This window comes from Hemicordylus capensis, chromosome 2 (genome assembly GCF_027244095.1).
Source record: "Hemicordylus capensis ecotype Gifberg chromosome 2, rHemCap1.1.pri, whole genome shotgun sequence".
NCBI classification, from domain to species: domain Eukaryota; kingdom Metazoa; phylum Chordata; class Lepidosauria; order Squamata; family Cordylidae; genus Hemicordylus; species Hemicordylus capensis.
Window position 1 is genome coordinate 31,705,822 of NC_069658.1, and position 16,856 is coordinate 31,722,677.

Sequence of the window (16,856 nt, forward strand, 5' to 3'; positions counted from 1 at the left end):
CTCCTAACAACAAAGAGGATGTGATAAAACGTGCTTGTGTGTTTCCCCACTCTTATCTGCACACCATTACTAGACATTAAGATGGCCCCCACAACCCCATTGGTGTATGACGGTTGAGGAAAGACTCCGGAAGATGGGCTTCTGCCCAGCACAATTGTTAGACCAGGGCGAGTCAATGGCAAGATCCCTAGTTAAACAAAGGCTTAGGGACATAAATTTCCAGGAGGAAAGGGCCTCTGTAAATAGGCCGCTACAATTCCTAAGCACCAAGAAAGACTGGGTCACAGCCTCTTATTTCCATACAATCTATTCACCAAAGCTGCGCTGGGCGTTTACAAGAGCTCGCTTGAATGTTTTACCCTCAGCGATGCTAGTAGGGAAATTTGAGAGAAAACCCTATGAGGAGAGACTATGCCTCTGTGGAGCTGCTCCCGAAACATTGTCGCATTCACTGTTACATTGTCCACTTTATACTGATGAAAGAGATTTATTTTTATCTCAGTATCTGAAAGATCTCCAAAGCCACTCAGTGGAGACAATTCTTATATGCTTATTAGAAGACAGGGACCCAACAATATCCCTGGCGGTTGCTAAATTTTGTTATACATTGACCAAACTAAGAGAAGCAAGAGCACAGCAATCGGTTACTGTCAAAGATTCCTGATTTTATATATTTGATGACATTTTAGACTTTGTTTCCATTATTGTTTTCTCTTTTTACTGTGTATATTCTGTGTATATTGATGTTTGATCTAAGATCGTAAATAAACAACTAACTAACTAAGATGGCTATTATGGGCCACAGGTTGTGGCTTCATATTTTTGGTAGCGTCTGGTACATAAAACCCAAATCTTGCAATATGTTACAAAGCCCCATTCTAACCAGGGTTCTGGGATTTGGGTTTTTTTAATCCAATCAGATAGTGCACAGAACCAGCTGGCCTGGTTCGGTTTGAGTCCGGACCAGACTCAAACCTGACCAGATCAGTTCAGTCCGGCACCCCCTCAACCCCCCCCAGTTCAGTCCAGTCCAGGGGGGGTCGCAAACTTTTTTAAAAAGCATTTTTTAAAAATTACCTTTTCCCCTTTGGGGAAGGTCCTCTAGGCGGCAGTGGTGTGTGTGTGTGTGTTTCGCGGAGGTTCCTGCCCCCCCCCCACTGGCCTCCATTACCACCCCCTCCAGCCGGTTCTTGGGCCTCCGTTGTTCAGTGTGGCTGCCATTTTGGATGTCGCAGCGCATGTACAAATGGTCGCTGTGAGATGTGGCATGACCCAGGGCCTCGCAGAGGCCATTTGTGCATGTGCAGTGGTGTCTAAAATGGCCACTGCACCGAACTACGGAGGAACGAATGGGCATGACCCAGGGCCTCGCAGAGGCCATTTGTGCATGTGCAGTGGTGTCTAAAATGGCCACTGCACCGAACTACGGAGGAACGAATGGGCCGAAAAACTGACCGAACTAGCCGGAGGGGGATGATAATGGAGGCCAGTGGGGGAGGGGGAACCTCCGTGCCCCTGCCCCACTGCCTAGAGGACCTTCCTCAAAGGGGAGAAGGTTAAAAAAAATATTTTTACTTTATAAAAGATGTTTGGAAATCCCGCACCACCACCACCGAATAGTCGGTGCAGTTCAGTCCAGGACCAGACCAAACAGGGGTGGTTCAGTTCGACCCTGGACCATCGAACCGAACTGGCTCGATGTCAGACCCGTTCAACGTCAAACCAGTTTGCACATCCCTAACTACTTAAGATATCTGGGTGGAGCATTTCTGCTTCTTTCTTATGCGCTGCTGCAGGGGATGAAAGTTTATTTCCTCCTCAGCATTACTACATAAGCAGGAATTTATTTTAATAGTAGGGGGAAAAGTGAAGAAAGAGATGTTTGGAGACAGAGGCCAGAGCTCAGTTGTGGTAGATCAAATTCTCTGCATGCTTAAGACCCCAGGCTCAATTCTTGACATCTCCAAGTACAACTGAAAAAGACCCTGAGCCTGAAACCATGGAGAGTTGCAGCCAGTCAGTATAAAACAATATTGAGCTAGATGGACCAATGATCTGACTATGCAGAAGGCAGCCCCCATATGTTTGCAGCAGAGATGTAATGGAACAAATGACATTTGTGGGGCTTTGTACTTCCCTACAGTGTGGTCCTAAGGGTATCAGAACTTAATCCTGGTTGGGATCACAGACCTAAAGAAGAACAAGAACTGGTTGCATACATCAGTGGGAGTGGGGATGCATTCACACAGAGAGAACAAAGAAATTCTGAGCCCATTCATTGGCAGGCTACATCTGTGAATGGAAACAATCCAAACCCCATTTTGCGACTGTAAAAAACTCAAGGGCACACTGGTGAGTGCTAACAGTCACCTAGATGTGATATGTCAGCGTTTACTGCTGAACATCCAAAAATTGGGGAAACGGATATTCACCGCAGCACATATTCTAACCACCCCCCCCACAGCTGCTCTTAGAGGCACACCTGTAAATATTGATAATCACACTTTAAGATATATACTAGCACTGAGTAATGATTGTGCAGCAGCAGGCAATGAATGACTGTAACATCACTTTTTAGTCAATACCCATCCTTCCCTCGTAACAACTTTGCTACATTCCTCTTACCCTTGAAGCATGACATAATCTGTTCATGCTTCTTGAAGCACAGAAGATCAAAGTAGCATATTTAGTCATCTGTACTGAATTTGGAAGACTCCACATCACTGTGTCCTACCTACCATATATGTGAAAGAAGTGGAGAAGTAACAAAGTACAGAGGTATAAAGAGAGGAGGAGACATGAAAGATTGCTGTGAAACCTGCGTTTCACGAATATTTTGGCTCAGCGTGATTATTCTATCAGATACAGTCTTGGTTTACTTATTTAAGCAAAAATATATGGTATGTATATTTAAGTTCCAGAAATAGCTCTAATATTTGCACATGGTGTGTTATTGATGTTTCTTTCTTGCATGAACAGGCAGTTTCAAGAGGCAAATATATCATGCAGAGAGCCTAGACGTATTCAATTTAAAGAAACAGCCACATTATATTGCCACATTCCCCCTTTCTCTTTTGCCCTAAACATCTCCTGTTCCTATGGGATTAAAACACCCTCTTTGGAGAACAGTACTCATTTATTTAACAGAGCAGCTCTAGGAAGACACAACAAACCAACACTCTACCTGACTTATTGTTGGCTTGTTTTGGAACAGCAGGTTTCCTCAAAAGAATTGTGTCTGCCCCTGAAGTAACAGGGTCAGCTGGCGCCCCTGCCCTTTTAGTGTGTAGAGTGCTGAGAACACTGATTCCCCCAACCCTGTCTTCTCACCTCTAATCTTCTCTGTGCTACACAGAGAGTGTCACAAACCAATTTCCCCCTTAACTACCCATACATCTTCCTGCGAGTGGGCCATATACTCCTCTGTCCACCCTAAAACCAGCACTTTCAGGAATCACCTTTTCCTCCCCCATCCCAATGGGACATGCAAGCTCTCTCCTCCTTACCCTACCCAGAGGGGGCACAACTCTAACACCTAACCACATTTTGAAAGGAAGCTTCTTAGGCGGGTTTGCTGCTGTGGTGCTGCCGAAATTGGCCCGATCCCAATGGTTCACACAAGTGTGCAAAACCGGGCTGGGCTCCTTTAGCACTATTTTGCACACACGCATGAATAGACTAATTATATGGGGTGATTTTTTTAAAGGTCTATGTCTAGATGTTGTGTGCCTTCAAGATGATTACTCTTTGACCAATATGGCTGAACATTTGGCTAAACATGCAGCTATCTCCAACATGGTTCTACTGAAAACAGTGGTGACAGTTGAGAACACGTAGTTCTATAGTGTGGAAGCACAGGACTATTACTGCCCCCATAGTGATAGTCAGGCTTGAGGGAGGACTAGGCCTCAATTAGAGTAACTGCTTGATGGGTTGGCTTCTCCTATTAAGGAAGAAAACCACTGTGGCCCAATTCAGAGTGAGGGGCAAGGTTTACTGGACATCAGCCTATAGAGGAGTAGGGGAGGGATGTGTTAGAGTTCAGTTCTTCCCTGTAGGCCTTGGAGTGAGGTCTGATCAGCAACTACTGTAAGGAAAGGGGAGATTAATAGCCTTGGGCTGGGAATCAACTGGAAGTTCCTTACCTGGAAGTAAGTAGGAAAGATAGGCACCAGTATAGCTAGATGTATCAGGGAATTTATATTTGTTTAGGTGCCTGGATCTGACTGGATGGTTCAGTCATTCCTGGGGAAAGGATCTTCTTGAATGGAAGCAGTGATTGTTGATACCTCTACAGTTTTCTTTATCACCCACTTATTAATAAATCCTTGTTCAAGAGTGTAATTCCTTATTGGGCCCTGCCCTAGTAACACACCCCTAAAGACCTAAGACTGCTCAAGCCTTTCTTGTAGGGAAGGGTATTCCACTTTGCTCTCCCAGAATATTCCCATGGAGGGATGAATCTGCTCATATAAAAGTGATGGTGGAAGCCTATCCAGGACTCCTCACAGGGATTTTGTATTTCCCCCCACTTTGATCATTACAGCCCCATAATGCAACACAAACCTATGTCCAATAATTCATCAATTACTTCCTGTCACAAAATGCACACTCACTTCATGTATTTCAACCTCCTGAGTATGCCAGATAAAACAACAACACTTCCACTTGTTTGTTCTCCATGTAGGGAGTGCATTATTTGTATGTCTCCCTGTATATGCACCATTACAACCTCACACAGACATTATATGTCTCTATGAGTGCTATATTTTCTAGTGGCTGTTTGCACTGACACGAACATTCTCTGAGGCTGTTCCCACATGCAGCCAAGAATGTGTTGAAGCAGCCAAGACTGGGCTTGGCTGCTTGTGAGAACCGCCGGGATCATGCCTGATGCCGGCAGCGCTTCGGTGGCAAACCCACTCGCGGAGCCCGCCTCTTAAACGAGGTTAAGGGACTGAGCGTTCCCTTAGCCCCATTTTTTTTAAACCTTGTGCAGAGCTGGATGCTTTTAGCTGGCGCTGTGGGGATCCCCACAATGCACTGCACATTCATGTGATGCACTACGGGATTTCTGGGGGCTGGGACCTGTCCCGGCCCCCGACCCTCCATGCTAACAGGGGCAACCCATGCCCATCTGGGCTGGTGATCTGCGCTCCCTGCATGGATCCAACAATCATCTGTGGGGACATACGCTTCAGCAGCCTTCCTCTCCGTGCACCCTCAAGGCCTTTGTACTGATCGTGAGAAAGGGCTATCTTATTAATTTATTATTTTTATTAATAAATAACGAGTGCTGGATAATTACAATCCAGAACTCGTCATTTATCTATAAAAATAATTCTACCATGCTTAAGACTACCTTGGGTCTTAACAACAACCATTAATTCAAGAAATATAATATTTTAAAACAATAGAACAGGGGTGTCCAACATGCACATCTCCAGCTGTTGCTGGATCCCCAGCCACAATAATGCAGCTGTGGATGATGGGGGTTGTAGTCCAAGAACAGGTAGAAAGCCTCAAATTGGCCATGCCTGCAACAGAACATGAAACAACATATTAAAGCATGACAGCTTAATGCATGATGACCTAAACCGAGTTTGTGACTCCTGAGGATGTGGACAAGCTGATTGGAGTGATGAGGCCTACCACTCATGACCCTTGTCCAACATGGCTTGCTTTGTTTAGTAAAGAGGCTGTTGTAGGAGGCCTGGTAGAAATCATAAATGCTTCTCTGTGGGAGGGCAGGATGCCTCCTTGTCTTAAGGAGGCAATCATTAGACCTCTTCTAAAGAAGCCTGCATTAGATCCCTCACTGTTGAGCAATTACAGGCCTGTCTCCAACCTCCCATGGCTGGGCAAGGTAATTGAGAGGGTGGTAGCCTCTCATCTCCAGACGGTCTTGGAGGAAACTGATTATCTAGACCCATCTCGAACCGGCATTCGGGTGGGATATGGGGTGGAGACTGCCTAGGTCAACCTGATAGATGATTGACAGAGGAAGTGTCACTCTGTTGGTCCTTTTAGATCTCTTGGCAGCTTTCGATACTATCGACCATAGTATCCTGTGTAAAACATAGTGAGCCAGATCTCATGATCAGTGGGGAGCCAAGCGGTAAAGCGGGATAAGCCCACTCTCCCCACAGACGATCAGGGTGGGAGCTCTGGGTGGCTGGATCAGCCGCCCACACGATTGCCAGCTCAGTAATGAAGCCGGCAGGGGCTGTGGGGAGCGGGGGCCGATTGGCCCCCGGAAGCTCCAGCATGCCCTGCGCGAATGCGCAGGTCATACTGGGTCTGGAGGTGTCTTTCTGGCTCCCCTCCAGGGGTCTCCTCATGAGTAGCTAGGGCGCAGAGCCATGCCACGGCTACTCACAATTTTAAAAATGGGTTTGTGGAGTGCTCTCTCCGCAAACCTCGTTTTAGGGGTGGCCTACTTGAGCAGGTTACCCGCTCAAGAACCATGGGGCTCGCAGCCGAGCCCGGTGGTTCTCATGATTGCAGAAAATCGGGCTAGCGGAGGCTAGCCCGATTTTCTGCAATCGTGTGAATAGTTTCAGTGTATGTTTTAACTTATTTTATGTTGTTATTGACCACCCAGAGACGAAGGTTTGGGGCGGTGTACAAATATGACAAATAAATAAATAAATACAAATCTAGGCATTTAACATAGTGAAGCAGCCGTTAAAATTAAGAAGTACTAGCTGACCTGGCACAGAGCATCTGTGCCCCTAGTCCTCCCACGACAGCTGGCCATTTGCCGGGCTGCCACTTCTCTGCCCCTGCCCCCCTCCCCGTGGCCATCCCTCCCCGTCGCTAATCATCAGCTTGCAAACTCTCGCGAGAGCTGCCACACATGGGATTAGTGACAGATACATCTAGGACAGGCATCCCCAAACTGTGGCCCTCCAGATGTTGCTGAACTACAACTTCCAGCATACCCAGCCACAAAAAATTGTGTCTAGGGATGCTGGGAGTTGTAGTTCAGCAACATCTGGAGGGCCGCAGTTTGGCAATGCTTGATCTAGGAGAATTAAATATAGAGATTATCAATATTATTTTGTATCAAAAGCCTGGGAGAACAAGGCAGTTTTAACATGGAAAGGACAACATTGTTGTTGGTTCAAGGGTTTATTTAATTTAATTATTTAGCTATAATTATATACCACCTGATATATACATCTCTAAGTGGTGTATATAATCCAAATTACAATATAAAGACAAAAACACACAATTAAAACACTTTCGCAGAATAAAAGCAATTCTCAGAGTGAAACAAAATAATTTCACAGGATAAAAACATCATAAACTACAGGGCAAAACCCTCTTTTTATTTTGTATCATATTTTTTAAAAATTAATTTCTGTTCATAGTAATGATACAGAAACATCCATATTTCAGCAATATGGTTGTGCTGCTGACACTGTAGTATATAAAGAAGCAAAGTTTCATGGTTACAGGACTATCTTATGGTGTATTCCTCTGATGGGAAAAGCACTGATGCTTTTGAGCCCCTGGTGGCGCAGTGGTAAAACTGCCGCCCTGTAACCAGAAAGTTACAAGTTCGATCCTGACCAGGGGCTCAAGGTTGACTCAGCCTTCCATCCTTCCGAGGTCGGTAAAATGAGTACCCAGAATGTTGGGGGCAATATGCTAAAATCATTGTAAACCGCTTAGAGAGCTCCGGCTATAGAGCGGTATATAAATGTAAGTGCTATTGCTATTGCTATTTGAACTTTGGTTCTGGAGAAGACTTTTAAGGATACTATGGACAGCCAGGAAAACAAATGATTCATGGAACAAATCAATCCAGAATTTTCACTTGAGGCACAAATTACGAGGCTCAAACTATCATACTTCAGACATATTATGCGAAGACCCAGCTCTCTTGAGAAGTCCATAATGATGGGGAAAGTTGAAGGAAAGAGAAGAGGACGACCAGCAGCAAGGTGGATGGACTCGATTACAACAGCAATGAATGTACCACTGAGAGACCTTAAAGGCCAAGCTGAAGGCAGATCGTCCTGGAGAGAATCTATCTATGTGGTCGCTAAGAGTCGACACCGACTTGACGGCACTTATTCAATCAATCAATCAATTCCTCTGCAGTAATTTATTATTCTGTCAATTATTCTTCCTGTTTGAGCAGTTCAGATACTGCAAAGGGATCCGGTAAATTAATTACAGTCTTAAAGTGAGACTAGGACTACCTTCAGGCTTGCTCTGCAAGGGCTTGTCAACTAATTGCTGTTTGTCTGATAAGCTCAGGATGGAAGGGTAGCCTTCCAGCAGCCATTGGAGACCATCTTTGTGTATGCTGTTCCATTTTTGGACATCCAAGACAAACTTATTTTCTCTGTGCACAGCACAGGAAGGCTTTTGATTAAGAAAAATACAAAATAAAATATGAATTGTGCATATACAGGATTGCTACATGTTTCACTATTTCTTCTTGGACATTTCCACTTCAGTGTTAATTAGCTTCAACTGATATTCAAAATTAACGAGCTTTTCATGCAAGAGAGAACTTGCTCACCAAGCAAATTTGTCCCAAATTCTCTCAGCTCTGCATCATTGGGGCTGAATTCTATAAATATCTTTCTCTGTGAAATGTATCACATTTTCAGGCTGCAGACTCAAATTATTAAAACTGACATTCCATTAAGTCCGGCAGTGGCATAGTTCCTTTTTAATACTTGAGTTCTCTTCTCCAAGTTGTAAGCTGCAGAAACACAATAGCTTTCATCTTTAAACCATGTGCATCAGGGCACATTATATATCAAAACTGTGAAACTAACAGTCACTCCAACAATTAAATAAGTGAACTTAAAATTGCATTCATTTTCTTTGGCATGACTCATCATGAACAAACAGAATGTTCTCCATATTCCTCTAAACATTGACATTATGATTATAATATACAAGGACAAAATGCTCCAAATATCTATGGCTTAGATCCTAAGAACCACAAACAGACTTCCACTGATGGAATGGGGCCTCTTCCTTCCTGCTGCAGCCCCCTGCATCCCCACCCAGAACTCCTGAAGGTCACGGGGCCTTCAGGAATAGCATGAGATCTGACATGATGATTGGGGATTGCAGCCTGACCAGTGGCGTGGAGAATCCACAGAAACTGCGGGGGCGGGGGGGGGGCCTCTTGTGTGAGCCAAAATGCCTTCTACTTGTGCAAGCCACTCTTTGTATGCAGCCCAGAATTGCAGTTTCCCCTTTATTTTAGTGGGGGTTTTGAAATCTGAGCGTATAAAGAAACCAACAGCAGCTCTTCACTGAGATTTATGGGAAATACTTTAGACATTTCCAATGAATGAACAGTTGATTCATTTTTAAAAGTGATCTGCAAAACATCACTTTATAAAAAAATGAATAAAAATCATTTTGGATCATGATACAAGAGAAACAATCCTGCAGATTCTGGGGTGCCCAGTATTCACCTGAAGATTTATGGAGACTAGAAAAGTCAAGGTCCAACAGATATTTATTAATGGCCAAGTAATTTTTGTAGTGCAGAAAGCTGTTAGGAACAGGTATCTAGTATTTTATCAAGTGATTACTTCAGACAACAGTACTGCCCCAAGAGCTCCAATCATAATTTAGCAAGTATTTACATGGGTGTCTATTTTTCACGTAGAAGGTCCTCAGTTCCATTATCTGCATTATTTAAAACAAGCTCAAGTAGCAAGGCTAGAAAGACCTCTCTCTGAAACTGAGAGCAGCTGCTGCTCAAGTAGCAAATACTAGGCTAGATAGACCAATGCATCGAATTCGCAGAAAGCAGCTTCGTGTGTTCACTTAATTTAATTTAACATATTCATACGCTACCTGTAACAAAAAGTCTCAAGGTGGTTAACAACCAAGTTAAAAACACCCATAATTTAAAAACACACCATTAAACAAAGAGAAACAAATTAAAATAGAATCAATTGAAGGCATAAACAAATTAAAATAGAAAAGCAATTGAATGCTTGTTTAATTTTAAAGGGGGGGTACCTTCAAAATTAAAAACTAAAATTAATTTTAAAGGGGAGAAACCCCTGCTAACTGGGCAAAGAGGCACCTTTTTAACATGGTGATTCTCTTTATTTTGCAGGGGGAGAGTAACTGGCCGTATCCACCCCCAGCACAGTGCCTCTAGTGACTATTGCTGGTGCCTATCTTATATTTCTTTTTAGATTGTGAGCCCTTTGGGGACAGGGATCCATCTTATATATTTATTATTTATCTATGAAAACTGCTTTGGAAACTTTTTTGTTGAAAAGCGATATATACATTTTTGTTGTTGTTTGTTTTTGAGATATGTATAGCTCTCCCATGCATGCCTAACTCTGACAATCCAGCCTGCCACCACAGCCTGCATAAGTTTTGCCACCATTCTCTATCAGCACTTGGCTTCTTTGTCAAGGTGTTAGTTTTCAGCTGGACACACAAGACAGTAAGCTAGGCTTGGAAGATAGGACATGGTGGTACAGCACAGCAGCAGCAAATAATGCATAAGGTATTTTTTTAGCTTAAAGAGCTTAGTGCATACTTTTTTCAAGAAGTGTTTTATAAATAATAATGGTTAGTATAGAATCCAGAGGAAAGAGTTGTGGTATGCAAGGATAAGGCAGTGGAGTAGAATCAGGAATATTAATGGTTTAATGAGACAGATATTATTAAAGAGAGGCAAGTGCAGTCTGCTTTCAGAGCTCTTGCTGCTGGCTGTTTGTTAGTCCCGCCTCTACTCCAGGACTGGGATAAAAGTAATTAAAGCGCCATTCAAAAGCTGGCCTGGATCAAGGAACGGATTAACAACAAAAACTTTATAAATAAGATGGATAATATATAACTTTATAAATAATATGGATAAGAGGAAAGAAACCCTTTCCAACAGGAAACTCTTTTGATACTGACAGTCATGCACTACTTCTTATCATGTAAGTCGCCCATTACCACCCCATACCAACATCCTAATCCGCAGACTTCTGTATTTCCAAAATCACAGTTTGATCCGATTTTGGAAAAGAGGGAATAGATTTTGTCTTAGTTATATTTTAATTATGGCCCACATTAAACTTGACTATGTTTTAAATGTTTGTATATAGCATTTAAAAAAAATCTTAATAGTCTTCTTAAATTATTTCTTTAGAGAGCAAATGTTTATTACCTAAATTAAAGTTCTGAAGTTCCAACTTCCTTTTAATCTTCCACAGTTTAATTCTGTCTTATGGATACTTATCTTCACTTGGCTGGATACTTATCTTCACTTGGCTGACCTAGAATTCCAGAATACTAGAGCTTCACCAGTATGTATTTTCAATTACACCATATAAAAAACCCCACAAGGAATCAGGTTGACAGCAAAGGGCAAGTGTTTTAAAGTGCTGCTAAATCTCACACTTTATTCCACATTTCTTGGCAAACATCTTAGAAATGTTTAGAAGCAGGATAGAACTCTTTCAACCTCCTAAATTGCATTCTTCTTTTTACTTAATATTATCCCCTGTGAACTAAATGGAATTATGTCATACATGTCAAGGGAAAATACTTGAGCCATTCATCATACAGCTTCAAAAAAAATCAATATAGACTCCCTGAGTTCTCACTTTTTCAAATACTTCTCAGACAGTAAATGACTGGAATCAAAAGTACCTTCATTCTCGGTTTGCTTTGCAATTTCCAAGGGCCCCCATGTTTTGACTGCACTACTTAAAGTGCTACAGTGGCAACCATAATTAGGACTACAGATGAGGTTATTATTATTTGTACCAGAGGTATTTAAAGATGTGGATTTAGAGGTATATACTAATGTGAATTACAAATACAAACAGGAAGCAATTTCTTTTCTTTTTTTTAACTACAAATTGGTCTGGTTCATCCAACAGTTCAAATTTCTGTTTAATGTGGGTTACCAACATTAGCACAATTGTGTGAACCCATGTCAAGGTAGCCCAAGATGAATCTGAAATTCTCACCTTGATATTCGTTCACACAATTACACCAATGTTGATACCCCATATTAAACCTGGATTCAGACAACTGTGTGATCCAGGCCATGTACAGCACAAACATGCAACACACACATCTTACACAATGGAAACCAATTTATCTCCTCTGTTGCCCACTTTCCTCAGTGTCACAGTGGGTGCAACTATGTCTGTTTGCATCTAAAGATATTGGTATGGTTCAGATGTAACAACAAACCATAGTTTCTTTGAGTCTGCATGAACAAGAAAAGGTTAAAAAAAAACTTCCACTTTTGAGCAACCACAGCTCTACATGATGCCCATACTTGGGGAACTGTGGCTTGTTCAAACCATTTATTTATTTTATTTATTTATTTTTACATTTCTAAACGCCTTTCATTAAAAGAAAACCTGTTCTCACATGCAGCCTAACATGGGCTAGGGATGCCCATCTCGAGTTAGGCTGCATATGAGAATCACCAGAATTGGGACTGATGCCAGAGGGGCAGTGCCTCCTAGCCCGCTTTCAAACCCGGCTGTTAGCCGAGGTTAAGGGAACAAATTCTCCCTTAACCTGAGTGCACTGCTTGTGAGTTGGAGCTATGTTTAACCCAGCTGACACAGAGATGGATAGTTAAACAACCAGGATCTAAAGCCACAGTTTGATCCTGGGTTGTTTCAACTAACCACTTGGGATGCCAGTTCAATCAATCAATCAATCAATCATCTTTATTATGGTCCAAGACCAGCATAAATTAGAACAGTAGAGCATGCCAGTTCAGACTGAAGCTCTTCCTGGAGAAGATTAACTTCAACCTGAGATACTTTAAAGAAAAGTTTTTTCCAATATTTTTCACAATATCAAGCCATCAAAATCTCCAGGACTTGATACTGAGATTGATACTGAGACTGCAGGCCAATCTTAGAGGGATGACCACAGTTTGACAAAACCAAAGTTCCTCAAAGGCATAATGGGAGATGTGTTTAGGGTTCAATCTTGTATTTAAAGACACAAAGGAGGAATGCACAACCCAAGGCTTGGGTTGTGCACAATATAATCTAAGCCATGGTTTAGATGATCATCTAAATAGGGTCACTGTGAAAGCTGTATATGTACACACATATACAGGACAAATTCCAAGGTGAGTAATACATAGCATGGATATAAACCATAGAAAATGTTACTGGCAGCAGCCGGTGAGGGCTGTGGGAAGTACTCAAAAGGCAGCACCTGACAGAATCTAGATTTTATTAGATCCTAATACTGGTTATCTAGCAGAATAAAATTAACCAGATACTAGTAAAAATGATAGGCTTGTTCACATGACTGTTGGCAGGATAGGAAAAGTGCTCCGCCAGCGTAGGAGAGCTGGGCACACCCCAATTTTCAGCCATGTGCTTGTTAAGGTAGGAGGTGATGAGAAGGATCATGTATAAGGTGGCAGCTGGGTAGGATGGCTTTTCCTCTTATCTCAGTAAAGTGTTGGATTCTATCCCCAGCACTTTAATGGGGTGGAAGGAAAAGCCATTCTACCCAGCTGTGGCCTCAAATACAATCATTCTCCTCACCTACTATCCATCACATTCCAAGGGAGAGGTGGTGTGTTCTTGACCCCTTTTTTACTCCAAAATCCTGGGATGAGAACAGGCGAGGTCAGCCTCAGAGCAGGTCCGTAGCCAGCCTAAAAGTCTTGGGGTGGGGATCACAAGAGGGGGGGGGAGGTTATATGGCAATAGCCCAAGATGCCTGTGGATATATCATTCAGCTTTAACCAAAAACAGTAGGCAAAATCAAGGAGGGCCAGAAATATCCAGCCACCAAATACAAGGCCGTCCCCGTCTCCTTCTTCTGCTGATCATGCCCAGTATAATTGTCTTTTTGAGTGAGTCAGCTTGCATGACATGACCAAAATATGTCAGTTTTTGTTTAGTAATCTTGGCTTCTAGTGATATTCTTGGTTTAACCCGATCTAAAACTTCCTTATTTGTGATTCTCGCTATCCATGGGATATGCAACAGTCACCTCCAACACCACATCTCGAAAGCATCCATCCTTCTCCTATCTGCCTTCTTCAAAGTGCAAGTTTCACAGCCATATGTGAATTAATTGGGAGTGCAACTGACTGTCCTAACCAGGCTGAGCACTTCTCCTACCATGCCGGCGGTTGTGTGAACAAGTCTACTGATTGGTGGAAATCTTAAATATGGGCCGCAGTCCCCTAGAAATGCATCTTGTACAAGGCCCATTCTGTACAGCAGAGGTTTAACATATATATTGATTTTAATGCATGAGTACTTATAAGAGATATTTCTGTTCTCTCTAACAAAGGATAGAATATGTCTTCTAAGAGGACTCCTGCTACAGCAAAAGCACACATCTTTTTAAAACAAAAGCATACTTTTTGCTTGTGTTTTTACTCATGTGCAATTTAAGTTAACTAATAAAATTATTAGACTAGCATTGATATAGGTACTTTTGTGACAGCCTTCACTTTTTCAAAATGAAGTACAGTGACTGTATCATAGTAAAACTGGTAGATTACATAGTGCCCTTTTTTCCACTGGGAGGGGGGAAAATCAGCTTCAGTTCTTATATTAGTCAACAGCTGTGCATAGTGTTATAATATTAATGTACTTTGTCAAGGTCTTTAAAAAATAATACCACTGCCACTGTGAGATGCATTCAAAATAATGCATACATGACATATGATTTAATCTCAAGGAAGAAATATATGTGAAGAAATAAAAACTATCTCCTATTAGACAAACAAGGAACAGGCAGCTACCTCAGTTAAAGCTGCTATGTAATGCCCAAGAAAGAAATTACAGCAGAGGAAAGAAACCTTAAATGGATTTATGGAAGTTACCAAGTCTTTAAATCTGCTTTCATAAAGAGCCTGTCTTTTACAGTCTGCACAGGAAAATTATTAAAACAGCTTTTTAAAATGCAGGTCTCAGTAATTGTTCTGTTAATGCAAGTCCTCTCCATTCAGAGAGAGAGAAAAGCCAAATTTAGTTTATCTGAGGCATACAATATTGAATATGAATGTTGTAACTATTACACTCTTACTAGAATCATTGTTATGTAGCACAGACATGCAAGAACACGGCACTTAATATGACATTTCAATCTATATAAATACATAACCCATGGTTTTGGGTATCCCTTGACAGTACCACATGTGACAGTGCCCAGGTATGCCATGAGTAGTCACTAGAGGATGTCTTAGAATCTCAAGTCAGAACCAGGAAGGCCCAGTAGAGAACCAGGAGTGAGAGACTAGGATGGGGAGTCTGGAAGGAAGCCAGGAAACAATGCCAAAATGAAGTGTCGAAGTCAAGCAAACAAACCAAGAAACAAGATCAGGAGACAAGCTGGGAATAAGAGCTGAAAGAAAGGGTCAAAGCTGGCAGCCCCAGAATGAATCTGATGTGGGAAGCAGTACATTCTGAGCCACCCCCAAGGACAACCCCATGCAGAGCTCATTATACAGGTGAAACTCGGAAAATTAGAATATCGTGCAAAAGTCCATTAATTTCAGTAATGCAAATTAAAAGGTGAAACTGATATATGAGACAGACGCATTACATGCAAAGCGAGATAAGTCAAGCCTTAATTTGTTATAATTGTGATGATCATGGCATACAGCTCATGAAAACCCCAAATCCACAATCTCAGAAAATTAGAATATTACATGGAACCAAGAAGACAAGGATTGAAGAATAGAACAATATCGGACCTCTGAAAAGTATACAGTGTACTGTGCTTGATTGGCCAGCAAACTCGCCTGACCTGACCCCATAGAGAATCTATGGGGCATTGCCAAGAGAAGGATGAGAGACATGAGACCAAACAATGCAGAATTGCTGAAGGCCGCTAATGAAGCATCCTGGTCTTCCATAATACCTCATCAGTGCCATAGGCTGATAGCATCCATGCCATGCCGCACTGAGGCAGTAATTGCTGCAAAAGGGGCCCAAACCAAGTACTGAATACATATGCATGCTTATACTTTTCAGAGGTCCGATATTGTTCTATTCTTCAATCCTTGTCTTCTTGGTTCCATGTAATATTCTAATTTTCTGGGATTGTGGATTTGGGGTTTTCATGAGCTGTACGCCATGATCATCACAATTATAACAAATTAAGGCTTGACTTATCTCGCTTTGCATGTAATGCATCTGTCTCATATATCAGTTTCACCTTTTAATTTGCATTACTGAAATTAATGGACTTTTGCACGATATTCTAATTTTCCGAGTTTCACCTGTAGTACCCTATCAAACTTAACTAAGCGACTTGTGTAACAACATTAAAAGTTATAGCATGCTCTCTTGACTTCTGTTCTATCAGAATGGATAACCATACTGTAATGTAATCTCTCATCTTTACATAATTTACTCCTATTGTCCAATGAATGATAGGACAATGAAAACTTCAATAGGGATACTATCTAAATAAAGATAGTTTGTGTTTCACCACTTGTAGAGTTTTTCTAATGATACTGGCCAACGTAATAACTGGTGCTGCTATTGAGTTCCAACTAACGCAGCCCAAGGGCTGTGTGATCAATCCACAAGGACATATTTTCGGGTGGCACAGAGCACCTTTAGGGGAAAGGGAGGTTGTCAGATTTTCCCCGACCACACACACACGAGTGCCACTCACTCATCTACTATCAAATTCATCAGCAGCACCAGCACATATCACGTAGCACCAGTGCTTCATCAGTCAGGATGTCAGCCACTCAGGGGCGTAACTACTATTAGGCAAGGGGAGGCAGCTGCCTGGGGACCCCCACGTCTCGAGGGGCCCCCCAGAGGCAAGTCACATGTGAAGTGTGTATGTGTGTATCAGCGAGGGGCCCATTTTAAAATTTTGTCTCTGGG

The 16,856-nt window shown here is 42.2% G+C and overlaps 1 protein-coding gene across 2 annotated transcripts in view; it reads right to left on the reverse strand.

Moving 5' to 3' along the window:
• The window catches only part of HCN1 (hyperpolarization activated cyclic nucleotide gated potassium channel 1), a 310,860-nt gene that overhangs the window by 193,187 nt on the left and 100,817 nt on the right, over positions 1-16,856 (reverse strand). The gene's annotated exons all lie outside the window — the stretch shown is intronic.